The sequence below is a fragment of the Pinus tabuliformis genome, chromosome 6, assembly GCF_031772625.1.
Source record: "Pinus tabuliformis cultivar Carrire ecotype Pingquan chromosome 6, CPIR1, whole genome shotgun sequence".
In the NCBI taxonomy this organism is placed as follows: Eukaryota; Viridiplantae; Streptophyta; class Pinopsida; order Pinales; family Pinaceae; genus Pinus; species Pinus tabuliformis.
The window spans coordinates 567,069,901-567,086,107 of NC_142292.1; the positions used below are offsets into that span (position 1 = coordinate 567,069,901).

At 37.0% G+C, this 16,207-nt stretch overlaps 1 non-coding gene across 1 annotated transcript; it reads left to right on the top strand.

Moving 5' to 3' along the window:
* The first annotated feature begins 8,395 nt into the window (after positions 1 to 8,395).
* LOC149259781 (small nucleolar RNA SNORD62) lies at positions 8,396 to 8,484 on the top strand. The gene has a single exon (XR_016261317.1). It is a non-coding gene; the product is annotated as a small nucleolar RNA SNORD62 (small nucleolar RNA).
* The last annotated feature ends 7,723 nt before the right edge of the window (positions 8,485 to 16,207 follow it).

Consider the following 16,207-nt stretch of genomic DNA (forward strand, 5'->3'; position numbering starts at 1 on the left):
GATCTCCTGCTCTGATTTCCCAAAAATTGTTTTTTTGTACTAAGCTTCTATTTTCCCAGGCTTTATTCCAGATGTAAGAGCCTTTTATGTTTCCAGACATTCTTATAAGATCACTTGTTTGCTAGGAGCTTGCATATTTTTCTTTCCAGGTTTTAGCCCATTGAGCTTCTGGTTCTTTAACCCACCTCCACCAGAGCTTGGCTCCTAAAACGTTACTCAAAATCTCCTAATCATCTAAGCCTAGACCTCCGTGACTTTTGGGTTTACAGATTTTATCCCAAGAAACAAGGGCCCATTTCTTCCTTGTTTCCTCCTTGCCCCAAAGGAAGTCTCTCTGGATATTCCTGAATTGCTGTAAGACCCCTTTGGGAGCTGGAAGGGCTGATAAAAAGAAAACAGGGATAGATTGCAGAACGACCTTTGTCAAAATCAACCTACCAGCTAGGTTCAACGATCTGAAAGTCCATTTTTTGACTTTGTCTTGCATCTTGTTGAGCACCGGTTCCCAGATACTTTTGTGCAATGGTCTAGCTGTAAGGGGAATTCCAAAATACTTTGAAGGGAGGGAATCCCTTTGAAATCCCAGAATTCTGGAGATATTCCTCTGAATTGCAATGTTAGTATTTAAGAAAAAAAATGATTTGGAGAGATTAACTTCCATACCTGTAGCCAAGGCAAAGTCATTAAGGATTTGTTTGTACGCTGAAGCTTCTTTGACAGTTGGGGATACCTTGCAGCATGGTGTCATCCACAAATTGTTGGTGAGTCATTGCCTGTCCATTCTCCGTTAATTGGAGGCCCTTGATCTTTCCCAAGACTTTGGCTTGTTTAATGGATCTGCCCAGTCCTTCCATCATGAGGATAAAGAGAAAGGGAGAGAGTGGGTCTCCCTGCCTGAGGCCTCTGGAAGGAGTGAAGATCTCTGAGGGTGAGCCATTCACCAAAATTGAAAAGCTGGAAGAAGTAACCAGAGCCATAACCCATCTGACCCAGTTGTGATCAAACCCAAAAGCAATAAGGACCTTCTTGATGTAAATCCAGTTCACCTTGTCATACGCTTTTGCAATATCTAATTGCATGATCATACCAGCCTGCCTTTTGCTGGTAAGCGTATGAACTACCTCGTGGGCTTGAATAATGTTGTTTAGGATTTGTCTTCCTTCCACATAACCAGATTGTTCCCCTGAAATTAAAGAAGGAAGAAGAGGTTTGAGTCTGCTGGCCAAAATCTTGGATATAATTTTGTAAACCACATTACATAAAGTAATGGGTCTGAACTTGTCAGGAGTTAGGGCTGAATCCTGTTTGGGGATCAGGGAGATGAAGGATGTGTTGAGGGCTTTCAGAATAGTCTTACTTCTTTTGGAGTCCTCTACAACATTCAGAATATCCTGTTTGACAACATTCCAACAGGCCTTAAAAAAGTCTACATTAAAACCATCTGGACCTGGAGCTTTGCCATTCTGCATATCTTTGATAACCTCACTGACTTCTTCTTCGGTTACTGGTTTATTCAGGTTAAAATTATCCTCTCTAGATACCATTTTAGGGATATTTTTTGTGATTTCCTTAATGCATTGATCTCTGTCTAGATTATTTTCCTTGGTGATGCCTCTGAAATGCTGAACCAACACAGCTTCGATATTCTTATGAGAGGTCTGAAGCTCCCCATTTTCATTCAATATCGAAGAGATTCTATTGTGTGCTCTATTGGCCATAGTGTATATGTGGAAAAATTTGGTATTTCATTCACCTTCTTTGAGCCATTGAACTCTAGACTTTTGTCTCCAAAAGATTTCCTCTTGTTTGCATAAATTCTCCCATTCTTGGTTGTGTTTATCAGCTTGCTCACTTTTGACTTTATCAAAACCATCTATGATCAATGCTTGGTTTAGTTCCTGTAGTTTAATTTCCACTAATTTTTTGTCTTCGAAAATGTTACCAAAATCCTTCTTGTTCCATTCTTTGAGTCTGAGTTTCATGTGCTTTAGTCTTTTATGAAGGAGGAACATTTTAGTGCCCTGTATCTGCAGATCTTCGGACCACCATTTTTCAATGTTGCTGATGAAATCTGGGTGGGAGAGCCAGATATTCTCAAATCTGAAGGGTCTATTCCTGGGAGAATCGATCCCCTTGATTTCTAATTGAATCGGCCAGTGATCAAAGCCTCCAAAGGGGAGAACTCTAGCAGTTATTTCTTTATTAGTGAGCATCAGCTCCTCTGAGATCAAAAATCTGTCTAACTTGGAGGCGACCTGGGCCTCACCTCCTCTTTTGTTATTCCAAGTAAAAAGGCCATTGTGCGTTTCAAAGTCAACCAGTTTCATATCTTCTGTGAAGGATTGGAATGCTACTGAATCTTTACTTAGCATTCTGGTACCTCCTCTTTTTTTTCTAAAAGAGATTTAATCATGTTAAAATCTCCTCCCATGACCCAAGGTATTTCTTCATGTCTGCTTCTAAGATCTACCAGGGAGTCAAGAAATCTGAGTTTCTCATCTATTCATTGAGGACCATAAACATTCGTAACTAGGAAGGTGTCCGACACCCCCACTGGTTGAATGATAACTGATAAATAATTTCTTGATGCCTCTGCATCTATTATGTTGACTTTTTGGGGGTTCCATAGAGTGAGAATGCCCCCAGCTGTGTTCTCTGCTTTAACTTCTAGAAACTCAAATCTATTAAGCCATTTGCTATGGATTTGTTTTAATTTCTGAATGGAGCATTTTGTTTCTTGAATGAAGATTATGTCTGGCGTTGCTAGTTTCATTCTGTTACTTAGCATTCTTTGTTTTCTTTTACTACCTCTGATATTCCAAGATATGAACTTCATAATTAAAGATTTGTAAAGGAGTAACTGGTTAGATCTTTCATCTTACCCGAATCTATCATTAGCTTTCCACACTCCATCAAGAGCTCATTTTGTTTTTTCCTACCCCTCTTCTTTCCTGGGTTTCTAGTAGCTAATCCTAGAGTTGATTTCATTGTTTTCACCCCTCTGTGCTCCTGTTTGTGAATGTTTTTACCTTTATCCAACCCTCTTTCCTGAGTTTTCCATAAAAACAACTGTTGTATTCTGTTGCATTCTTCTTGAGGCAGTGAATCTATTCCTCCTTTGGTTCCCTGCATCAAGAATCCTTCCAGATCCAGGTTTTCCTTATCGAGAATTTCTTGTAGTTCATGATCTTCCAGATCTGTTTCACTTTGGGTCATTTCCTGGTCCATCTCCATTTATGTTTCACTTATCATCACCTCTTTTTGAGAACCAATATCTTGAGATTGTTTGTTGTCCTCTTCTTTCTCTTTTTCTTTAGTACCTTCCTCCTGATATTGGTTCTCTCTTGTGATTTCCTCATTCTCTTCCAGCACTTGAAACTTGTTCTGACTGACCTTCTGCCCCTTGTTATGTTGTTTCTTTAGCCCCTTTTTTCCTCCTTTTCCTCTACCTGCCACTTTCTGAAAGCTTTTTGTGTCCTTCGTTGTATTAAGTTTACCTTTGTTGTCTGCTTTACTGAGAGGGAAGTCTCTGAACAGATGTCCATGTTCATGGCATCTACGGCATCTGAAAGGGATATGCTCGTAGTCCACTGTCTGCACCCACTCCTCATCAAAAACTTCCAAGATAACTTCATCCGGAAGCGCTCCTGACAGATCCATTTCCACACATATCCTTGCAAAGGAGGTATATTTTCCTCTTCTTGTGGCTTCAGAAGCTTTGACAAAACGTCCTAGTTTATTGCCAATGGTAGCTAGCGATTCAGTTTGCCAATAATCAAGAGGTAGAGAATAGAGCCTTACCCAAACTGGAACTAAAGAGAAAGTCTCCCGCTCTGGGACAAAGTTCATCCTCCATGGCCTCATATAGAGACCGACTGCTGCAAAAAAGTAGGGTCCTCCTTCGAATATTCTGTCTTTATCTTCAATGTTGAAAACACCACTATGAAGAATCCATTTGACCCAAGATGTAGTTCAATGCTTCCTTTTGGTTTCCAGTGATACTTGATCCACGTTTATAAAGCTTTTTCAGTGGGCCATAGTCCCATGAATTTACAGATAATGGCGTAGGTCCCCATGTGTTCCCTGTGCGCCTGCAGAGAAAGATCATTTAATATTATTCTAGAAGTGATTTCTGCTTTTGGTTTGCAAGGTCCTTTTTTTTTTGTCTCTTGAACCCTAACTTTTGTCTTCTTCCTCTTTGTCCTTTGTGCTGCTGTTTTCCTTGGTTTTGGTCCCATCTATTTCCTTTTCTTTATCCCTGTTCCTTTCATTCACACCACCTCTGCTGTTCCCCATCGGTGATTTACTTCTGCTGGCAACAACTTCTTTGTAGGAGGGAGCCGAGCTCCCTCCTCCGCCGCCCTCCATTAGAGACGAACCCTGCTGTTTTCTGTAACCCTAGTCGCTTCGGCTCTCCCGCGTTTTTTCCTCCGAGTGCCTTCAATCGATCAAGTATCTCTCCAAATGCTAATTAGTTATTATATTATTACTAATAACTCTCATTATTTTTAATAGTATTTATATTATTATAAATAAAAATATATATAATTATTAAAAAATAGTTTTTTATAATAATTAAAAATTTAATCATTTGTTTATAATAACATTAGAGCATTATAAAAATTATTAAAGGATTATAATAAAAAAATTTAAATATTGTTATAAATTATGAAAGAACACTATTGATAATAATAATTATTATAATAAAAAATTTAGGTTTTAATTTATTAGTGGCCGACCTTTCTCTTCCTTAAAACAAATTATCTTATAACTATTTATCCTCTGATTAAGCTCTTCTATTATCATCATTCAAAATAGTCCTGATGATGGATCCCTATTGGGATTTGAAACGTTGACAAAATATGGTTATTACTGTGGATACTCCGAAGCTTAACTCAACAAAAATGAAACACAGATGTCTAAAATCCAGAATGTTCAAAATATACAAAATATTAGCAATAACTTTGTATACATTAACCACTTACTAAAATAGTTATTCGCTCTAGTGGGGTCTCCACATATATCATGTACAAAAAAAGTTGTGTGGATTAAGAAGTGTGGAAAATGCAGACCACTCTGGAACAATAGAGTTACGTGTTCAAATGTAGAACGTATGGAAGAATATGTGCAATTGTCGTTGTGAAGAGAAAGCAGTGTGAAACAAGCAATGTGGATGACATACAAACCTCTCTAAAAAAATACAAAAAGATATTCAAAAATATGAATATCACCAATAATATCATATATGTCAATTTCTTACTAAAATATTGACAATAAAATCCTTTAGTGGATGAAATGTGAACTTCTCTACACAATAGAGTCACGTGTCTAGATATAGCACATACATAAGAAGTTGTGCAGTCATTGTTGTACAGAGAAAATAGTGTGGGACAAGCAATGTGGATGAAATATGAACCTCTCCGCACAAATACAAAAAGATATTTGGGAATACGAATATCACCAATAATATTGTATACATCAACACATATAGCTTTGACTCTACAAAAAGATTTATGCAAAATAATCAACTAAATAATGGTAAATAGAGAAAAACAAGCGAGGGCCAAGACACAAATGTGGATGAAATACATACCTCTTCGCACAAATGCAAGAATATACACCAATAATATCATATACATCATTTCCTTACTAAAATATTAGCAATAAAATCCTTTAGAGAACAAAATGCGGACCTATCTAGACAATAGATTTTATGTGTCCAGATATAGCATGTACAAGAGAAATTGTGCAATTTTCGTTGTGTGAAGCAAACAGTGCAGAACAAGAAATGTGGATGAAATACGAACATCTCCACACAAATACAAAAATATGTTTGGAAATACGAATATGATGCAGGTGCATTAAGCCAAGCACAAAAAAATCATAAGTTATTAAAGTCAAACCAAGAGCCTAGCAATGTGATGGATTGATCACATGTCAAGGCTAGAACATTTAAAGTTTATTTGTGAAAAGTTTTTGATATTTAGTTAAGATTAGTTAGGAATATCTAGTTAAAAGAAATGATTTTATAGCTAGTAGGTAGTTAGGGCTAAGGGAAATTGGTTCACATCCATGAACTCATTTCTTGGACAATTGTTTTTAGTTTTTGGGGAGAGAGGAGGAACATTTTTGGGTGCTGGAAGTTTTGGTGTGAGATTGAAGTTAATTGAACAACATTTCTTAAACCAGTGGCTTTTTGTATCAACAAATCGAATTTGTAAGTGTGTGTGAGATAGTTATTTGCATATGTGTTTGTGAGCTTTGTGAACCATAATATGAATATTTGGAGATTGAAATTGATTTTGTCTTTAAATTGCTGTGTTGAATGAGGAATTCCTACACTGTATTTTCTCTCTTGTTTACATTTAAATGAGAACCTAGAGAATCATATTTTAGCTAATATTCTAAGCCATTACTTTTGCATCCAAGATTGTGTATTGGAAAGAGTCATTTTACATTACAGATTCGAGAATACAGAGTACTCTGTATCAAGCCAAAAAAAGAAAGAAAATTCGTAAAGGAAAACTGTCATCAAATTTTCGGATCAATTTATGATCAAAGGAAGACAAAATTCAAAACTCTGGCATCTGGGTTTTGTGCAGAGCAAGGTCCATTTGGTAACTCTCAAGCGATTTTCCAAAGCAATCCTTGGTTAGGGAGTTAAGAAGGGATCTTTAAACTGTGTTTTACAGACTGCATGGCAGGAAAAAAATGGTTTGTTGTTCCTCTTGTAAAATCATTGTAGTTTGTTGTGGGAGAAATGATTTGTTGTTCCTCCTGTAATAGCACTTTAGTTTTCTATGAGAGAAATGATTTGTTTTTCTTCCTGTAACAACACTGTAGTTTTCTATGATAGCAATGATTTGTTGTTCCTCCTGTAATAACACTGTAGTTTGCTGAGAGAGCAATGATTGTTGTTCCTCCTGTAACAACACTGTAAGCTGCTAAAATAGTAGCCATCAATTTGTGGTATCATAGCCTTAACATTGTTGGTCTCTATAGTATATATAGATGAATAGGAGAGCAAGAAAGGCACGAGGTCGTAGAGGCAAACCCGCGGGTAATGCAGAAATATGGGAAGAGATAAGGAGACTATAAGTTCAGTTAGAAGCCATGGAAGTAGGGAGACAACGAGATCCTAAAGGTGGAGATGTTAGTGAGGCTGAAGAGGAACTTGAAGAAGAAGGAGCATCACCTGTTGAAGAAGTTGCTGAGATTAAATTGTTGAGAGCAGTATTGGGCTCAAGTTCAAGGCCAAAACTTGAAATCTCTTTTTATGATGGAAGTTTGAAAGATGAGAATCTACTAGATTGGATCAGTGAGATGGACAAGTATTTTGAGTACGAGGAAATTGACAAGGATAAGAGAGTCAAGTATGTTGTGACAAGGTTGAAAGGCCATGCTGCACTATGGTGGGACAATGTATAGGCTGAAAGAAGGAAGAAGCACAAACCATTGATCATGAACTGGGATAGAATGGTGGAAAATATGAAGAGTAAGTTCTTGCCAAAGGATTACCAGCTAAATCTTTACAAACAGATGCAAAATCTTAAACAAAAGATAATGACAGTGACAAAATACACCGAAGAGTTTTACAAGGTGAATTTGAGATCAAACTATGTAGAAGATACCGTGGAAAAGACAACAAGGTATATCAATGGTTTGAGGCCATATATTCAAGATGAAATCAACATAATTTCTCCAAGGACAATAGAGGAAACATACAAGTGCGATTTGAAGGCAAAAGAAAAGATAGTTAGGAAGAAAATATCTGGCAGAGGACGTGGTTTTTCCAAAGGGAAAGGACAGACAAATGGAAGAGGAAAGTTTCCTACACAAAATAATGGTGAAGGAAACTCAAATCAACAAGGGTAGTCAAATAAAAAAGGTGGCAACAGAGGAGGAAGACCTTACCAAAGAGGTAGAGGTCGAGGAAGAGGCAGAGAGACTGTTTACCGGTGTTACAGATGTAACAAATTGGGTCACCGATCTTTTGAATGTCCCGAGAATGAAAATACAGGACAACAAGGTGCATACATAGCTCAAACCAAAGCAGTAGAGGCACAAGTACCTGAGATAAAGAATGTGCCAGAGATTGGAGAGGTGTTGATGATGCACAAAGTCCTATTAAAACCAAAAAATGAAACTGTTGAACCAGCCCAAAGGAAATCCTTATTCAAGACAATGTGTAAGGAAAAAAGAAAATGTTGCAAATTGGTGACTGACAATGGAAGTACTGACAATCTAGTTTCCCAAGAAATGGTGGAAAAATTGGGATTGAAAAAGATTAAGCACCCACACCTTATAAGGTATCGATGTTGCAAAAAGGACACCAATTGTTGGTGCATGAACAAAGTGAAGTTGAGTTTCAGACAGGCAGGTATAAAAACAAGGTTCTCTGTGATGTAATGCCAATGGATGCTTGTCACATTCTTTTGTGTCACCCATGGAAGTTTGATAGGAAGGTGACACATGATGGAGAGAGCAATTGTTATAAGTTCAAAAAGCATGTAATCAAGCACACTCTTGTACCATTGAAAGAGGAAGGTAAAACTGAAACAAGCAGCCCAAAAGAACTACTACTTAGTGGAAAGGAACTTCTACAATAGATGGAAGAAGAAGAGGTAAGCTATGCAGTGATTTGCAAGCCAAAGGTAGTACTTATGCACACTGAAATTGTAGATTTACCTATTGAAGTTCAGGAGTTGTTGCATGAGTTTCATGATATTGTAGTTGATGAATTTCCAAGTGAGTTGCCACCCAAAAGAAGCATCAGTCATCACATAGACTTGATACTGGGAACATGTCTTCCGAACAAGGCTACATATCAGATGACACCCAAAGAGAATGAGGAAGTGAGGAAGCAAGTCCAAGAATTGTTTGACAAAGGATTAATAACAGAAAGTTTGAGTCCGTGTGTCGTACCTACAGTACTAAGTCCAAAGAATAGTGGAGAATGGAGAATGTGCACTGACTCTAGAGCAATCAACAAGATCACCATTCGTTAAAGGTTTCCATTTCCACGGATGGATGATATGATGGATTTATTGGGTTGAGCAACTTACTTCTCAAAGATTGACCTGAAAAGTGGTTATCATCAAATTTGGATCAAAGGAGGTGAGTGGAAGACAACTTTCAAGACCAATGAAGGCTTGTACAAGTGGATGGTCATGCCATTTGGCTTGTCAAATGCACCTAGTACCTTTATGCGGCGGATAAATGAAGTCTTGAAGGAGTTCATTGGTAAGTTTTTCATTTTTTACTTGGATGACATTTTAATTTTCAGTCAAACTAAAGAAGAGCACTTAAGACATTTGAAGTATGTTTTAGAGAGATTGCAGCAAGAAAAGTTATTGATTAACATGAAGAAGTGTTATTTTATGAAGAGTGAGCTTGTATACTTGGGTTTTATCATTTCTAAGGATGGCTTGAATATGGATTTGGAAAACATAGAAGAAATTGTAAATTAGCCCTCACCTAAGAATATTTTTGAGGTGAGAAGTTTTCATGGCTTAGTTAGCTTCTACAGAATTTTTTTCGGGAATTTTAGTGGCATTTGTGCACCTATAATTGACACCATCAAGAAGAATAGGAAACCATTTTATTGTCATTTAATAATAATAATAATAAATAAATAAATTCAACTATTGAAGAAGAAGATCACTAATACGCCAATGTTGAAGTTGCTAGACTTCAATCGGCCCTTTCAAGTGAGATGTGATGCTAGTGGAAAATCCATTGGAGCTGCACTGAGCCAAGAAGATAAGCCCGTTGCATATTTTAGTGAGAAGTTAAATGAGTCAAAACAAAAATACTCTTTCTACGAAAAAGAATTTTATGCAGTGGTTCAAGCTTTAAAGCATTGGAGGAATTACTCGATGCCTAATGAGTTTGTTCTATACACGGATAATTATGCCTTACAATACATTATGCAGTGACATAAGTTAAATCATAAACAAGAAAAGTGGGTGGAGTTCCTTCAAAATTTCACTTTTGTTTTGAAGCACATTAGTGGGAAGGCAAATAAGGTTGCCTATGCCTTGAGTAGGAGATGCTTAATCATGCAGGAAAGTCAAATACAAATTTTAGGCTTTGATTATTTGAAGGAATTATATGACATTGACGCTGATTTTAAAGAAGCTTTTGCAACATGTAAAAATCCAGTCAATAGGGACAACAGTCGATGGAAAGAGTTTATGTTGCAAGATGGGTTGTTGTTCAAGAACAATCAGTGATGTATTACCAATTTCTCAATGAGGGAAAACTTGGTCCAAGAAAAGCATAATGGCGAGTTTTCTAGACACTTTGGTGTTGAGAAAACACTTGAAAAACTGAGTCACTTATATTTTTGGCCTAAGATGAAAGCATATGTACAAAGGTACGTGAGTAAGTGTAGGGTATGTCAACAAGAGAAAGGGAGAAGTCAGAATGCTGGACTATGCATGTCATTACGCATTCCCAACCGACCTTGGGATTCGATGAGTATGGACATTGTTTCGGGTTTACCACGAACAGAACGAGGTAATGCTTCAATCCTTGTCATTGTGGATAGATTTACTAAGATGGCTCATTTCGTTCTATGTTTAAAACTATTGATTCCACCCATGTGGCTAATTTATTTTTTGATGAGATTGTTCAGTTGCATTGTTTTCCAAAAGGTATAATCTCTGACAGAGACACAAGATTCACCAATCATTTTTGGAGGACCTTGTGGAAAAAACTTGGCACTAGGTTAAATTTTAGCTCAACCTATCATCCACGGGCTAATGGGAAAATAGAGGTTGTAAATAGGTGTTTGGGTAATTTTTTGAGGAGTTTAGTAGGTGACCAACCAAAGTAGTGTGATCATGTGCTAGCCTAGGCTGAGTTTTCATATAATGACTCACCAAATAGAAGCAGAGGAAAGAGTCCATTTTAGATCTTGTATGGCATGCATCCAAGGGGAATTTGTGAGCTAAGATACTTGGGAAAGATTGAGCATATAAGTGTTGATGGAGAGGATTTTGCAACAACCATGAGTGAGATGCACGAGCAAATAAAACAAAGATTACAGTATAAAAGCAATGAGAAAATGTACACAGGAAAGAGGTAAACATTGAAGTGGGAGATGTGGTCCTAGATCACCTAAGAAAGGAGAGGCTTCCAAGGGGAGAATATAACAAATTGAAAGTAAAGAAGATATGACCTTGTAAGATCCTTCGCAAGTTTTTAGCAAATGTTTATGAGCTAGAGTTACCTCCAGGAATTGGAATTTCACCCATTTTTAATGTAGCTAATTTGTATCCCTACACAGTTGGTGATGCAGATCAAGCTTCTGAGAATATTGACCAAGATGAAGGAAAGGAACAATAGTGGCTGAAGCAAATGCTTGTGGCGAAGACTTTAAAGGCTGAACATATTTTGGATACACCTGTTTCCAAGAAGACCAGAAGGAAGAATATTTGGAATATCTTGTGAAGTGGAAAGACCGTCTGATGGAGGATTCTACTTGGATGGATGAAGCAACACTACAGAAATCAGGTCATTCCATAGAAGATCTTATGAGAAGGAGCTCATAAAATTTTCTTTCTTGGGGATTCTGATGCAAGTGCATTAGGCCGAGAACATAAAAATGATAAGTTATTAAAGTCAGACCAAGAGACTAGCAATGATATAGATTCATCAAATGTCAAGGCTAGAACATTTCAATTTTATTTGTGATTTTTTTTTTAATATATTTAATTAAGATTGGTTAGGAATATCTAGTTAAAAGAAATCATTTTATAGCTAGTAGGTAGTTAGGGCTAAGGGAAATTGGTTCACATCCATGAACTCATTTCTTGGACAGTGGTTTTTAGTTTTTTCAAAGGGAGGAGGAACATTTTTGGGTGCTGGAAGTTTTGATGTGAGATTGAAGTTAATTGAACAACATTTCTTAGACCCATGGCTTTTTGTATCAGCAAATCGAATTTTCAATTGTGCATGAGACAGTTATTTGCATATGTGTTTGTGAGGTTTGTGAACCATAATATTAATATTTGGAGATTGAATTGATTTGGTATTTAAATTGCTATGTTGAATGAGAAATTCTTGCACTATATTTTCTCTATTATTTACATTTAAATGAGAACCTGGAGAATCATATTTCAATTAACCTTCTAATCCAATACTTTTGCATCCAAGATTGTGTGTTGGAAAGAGTCATTTTACATTACAGATTCGAGAATACAGAGCACTACGTATCAAGCCAACAGAAGAAAGAAAATTCCTAAAGGAAAACCTTCATCAAATTTGCGGGTCAATTTCTAATCAAAGGAAGACCAAATTTGAATTCTGGCATCTAGGTTTTGTGCAGATCAGGGTCTATTTGGTAAATCGTGAGCAATTTTCCAAAATGATCCTTGGTTGAGGAGTTACAAAGGGATCTTTAAACTATGTTTTTATAGTCTGTGTGGCTAGAAAAAAATGATTTGTTGTTCCTCCTGTAATAGCACTGTAGTTTGTTGTAAGAGAAATGATTTGTTATTCCTCCTGTAACATCAATGTAGTTTGTTTTGAGAGAAATGATTTGTTGTTCCTCCTGTAACAACACTGTAGTTTGCTATGAGAGAAATGATTTGATGTTCCTCCTGTAATAGCACTGTAGTTTGCTGAGAGAGCAATGATTGTCGTTCCTCTTGTAACAACACTGTAAGTTGCTGAGATAGTAGCCATCAATTTGTGGCCCATTAGAATATCACCAATAATATTTTATATGTTAATTGCATACTAAAATATTAGCAATAAAAGCCTTTAGTTGACGAAATAGATGAGACAAAAAAGTCAATGAAATACATACCTCTCCGCATAATAGATTTATGTATGTAGATATAGCATGTATGGAAGAAGTTGTGCAGTTGTCGTTGTGCGGAACAAGCATGGCTGAGACACAAATTTAGATGAAATATGGACCTCTTTTCACAAATACAAAATGATAAATTCAGAAATATGAATATCACCAATAATATTGTTTATGTCAATTTCTTACTAAAATATTAGCAATAAAAGCCTTTACTGGACGAAATATGGACCTCTTCGCACAATAGAGTTATGTGTCCAAATATAGCACATACGAATGAAGTTGTGCAATCATCATTGTCGGGAGAAAGAAGTGTGGAACAAGTGTTACACAACATTTTGTCACTGTCCCTATACTCCCCATTCCTCGATCTTGGAGGACCTCTATAGTGAACTCTATATGTTTTCCCATCCTGAAGAGAATGCCTTTACATCCCTATTCATGTGCAGAACATTCCCCTCTTGCATCATTTCCCAAGAATCTTCCTTCAATCCCATTTTTCAAGACTGGCGCTAGTGCTCAATTCCTTCCCCGCACTGATTTGCAAAGTTTAAAACCAAGACTAGCATTGAACAATGCAAGTGAGCCTTTCATCACTCGCACCGACCCTGTTTTGGCAAGTTTTTAAAAATGGAGTCGAAGCTTCCAGCTCTAGAAGCTTCGTGAATGGAAGTCTAGTAAATGGTTGAGCAAGATAGAGCCAAGAGAGTCTTTTTGGGCTCCTTTCCCCTATTAAGATGGAACAAACCATAAGGTATAAGGCCTCTCCCACCATAAGAGGATCCATTTCCCCTTCATCAAAGCTATATAAACTCCCCGTTTCACACCCTCAGCTAGCTAATGAAAGGGCTGAAATAATCTGCAAATCTTGAGAGCCATATTGAGAACCTTAGCCTTCTATTTTTATGTGTGAAGGGAGAATTAGCTTGTTGTGTTTGGTTTGAAACATAAGGAAAGAGGCCTTGAACTTCCATTGTGTCGAGGGTGAATCATGAGATGCTTCTAGTGGTGCTAGAACCTGGACATGCCAAAGGGAACGTGCAACATCAAGGCTCAGGTTGTATTTCTCTTTGAGTTTTATTAATACATCTAATGGTTTATTTCCTACATTGAGTGTCATATTACATTTAATGGCTTAAGATTCATTGCCTTTTTAATTAGATTGAATGCAATTGTATGCTATCATGTTTGTTGTTGCCTCTTGTGTGTTTGTTTTAGGTATTTGAATGGAAAGAACGAAAGGAAGCTAGAGCAAAGAAGCGAGATCACCATCAAGCAGATTAGCGTTCTATGAGGTAGGCCCTCTTATTCAATTTTAGTCTAAGGAATTTTACATTAGATTGTTCTGTTTGTGGCTAGACCCACTCTTGGGCTAGAGGGATCACCTTTGTCCATAGAGGATATTTACCTACTCCACAAATTGGCGACCATACTTGGGATCATCCATCTCTTTGGATTGTTTTCATTTCATGATTTGTGTTGACTTTGTTGTATCACTCTTTCTTTTTGGTTTTTTTTGCTTTACACTGTCTTCTGCCTAGAGCCTTGAATTTAGAGTGACAGATCTGGTATTAATCTCTAAAAAAATATTTTTTTTCCATGAAATCCTCTATCAACGTTGTTTATTTTTTTATAGTCGTGCCGACCAACACGATTTACTCTTAAAAAGTCGTGTCGTACCCCTTGTGGTGCTTGTTGTCAGTTAAGCACTCGCGCTGATTCCTATAGGTTAAGATTAGAGTTTCTCCTGAACCATTGCTAGTGTGTCCTACCCTCATAAGTTATGTTTCTTGGCTCGTTTGCCTATATTCTCCCTTGCTAGAAAGCTTCGTTATCTTGATTTGTTTGCTTGATTGGTTTGAGTTTGCCTTGCTTTATTTTTTGAGTTTTTGGATGGTTTGTATCCCTAAGGCATCTAGGTCATCATCCATTCAACTGTTTGTTTTCTCATCAATTCAAGTTGTTGGTTAGGCCACCCTCTGATGTGTTAAGTCTAGCCCTGTGTGAAGTTATTTTTTATGTTTTCTTTCAATCCCTCAATCAGTGCTATTTTTGGCCAAATAGTCACGTCGATCAAGCCTATCAGCGCTAGTTGTAGCCTGGCCAGTCATGCTGTTCGTGCCAATCAGTGCTAGTTTCAGCCCAAAAAGCGTGTCGGTCTCTGAGTTAAGAAAAAAACATAGTTTTCTTCCCATTCCAGTGCTAGTGGGTCCTGATCCTCAAACTCTCTTCTTCTGCCCAGAAGTGACTAGGATGCTTTATTTGTTGGCTTTGATTGATTGATTGATTGACTTGAAGTTTCATTGCTTGATTTTTTGAGTTTTTTGGATGGTTTCTACGATCCTAGGGCATCTAGCTCAATTACCGTTCATTTGTTAATTCACTCATAATTTCAAATTTCTGATTTACTCCTTTGTTTAATCCATCTTTTGGTCACAACATCTTCATTGCTTCATTTTCAATTGGGTGAGTGAAAGAGTCTCATTTGTTCTCTTATTTCGAGTGTCTCTTTTCTCCTTCCAAGCATAGATTACATTGCTTGGTTTCTCAATTGAAGCATTTATGTGTTTGGTTTGTTCGATCCAGGGAAGAAGTTGCTTTTAGTTTCATTTATCATGATTTGGATTTGATTGATGCTTGTTTGTTTGGAATTGTGAATTTTTCATTAAAGTGATGTATGTGAAAGATTCATTTTGCATTTTATGAAAAGAAGAACATCATTCTATTTTACGTAAGAGAAAATGTTGCATTAGTACCGTCATTGAGAGGCTAGAATTACATCATCATAAGCATTGGAAATGAAATGAAACTTCTTTTGTTGTTAAGGGAAGATTAAGTGAATTTAAGACATGCATTAGTGAAAGATTTCATTATTTAATTGTTGCATTGATTGTGTGCTCTCTATCCCTCAATTAGCGTTAAATTTCATCGAAGAGAGATTTATTTTCTCCTATAGCTGCATATAGGAGATTCATATGACAACGGTAGGGTCTTGGAATTGAAACCTAATTCAAGATCAACCATTGAAATTTATTGAATTAACCTAAGGAAGTATTGAAACTTAATGCTAAAATTTAGTGGTCTAGGCTAGGGACGTGTTCCGACGTCTTTAAACCTGGCAACTGTCGTTCGCTTCGGCATTGGACAGCGCTAGTACAAACTTGTGCTCCTCGTACCATCGTGTATATAAAGGGAGACCCCACTAGGTTTACAATCCTTTATCCATAGGAAGTCGAGTCTACCACCTTGTAAATGTGATACACCAAACACAGCATTCAGGGAGATTGCCTGCTCATATTTTTCGGTTCGTCGGGAGGTATTCTACAGTTCATGGTTACCTGGTAATCCTTTTGCCTAGATTATCTTGAGTAGTCATTTTGATATTTTTTG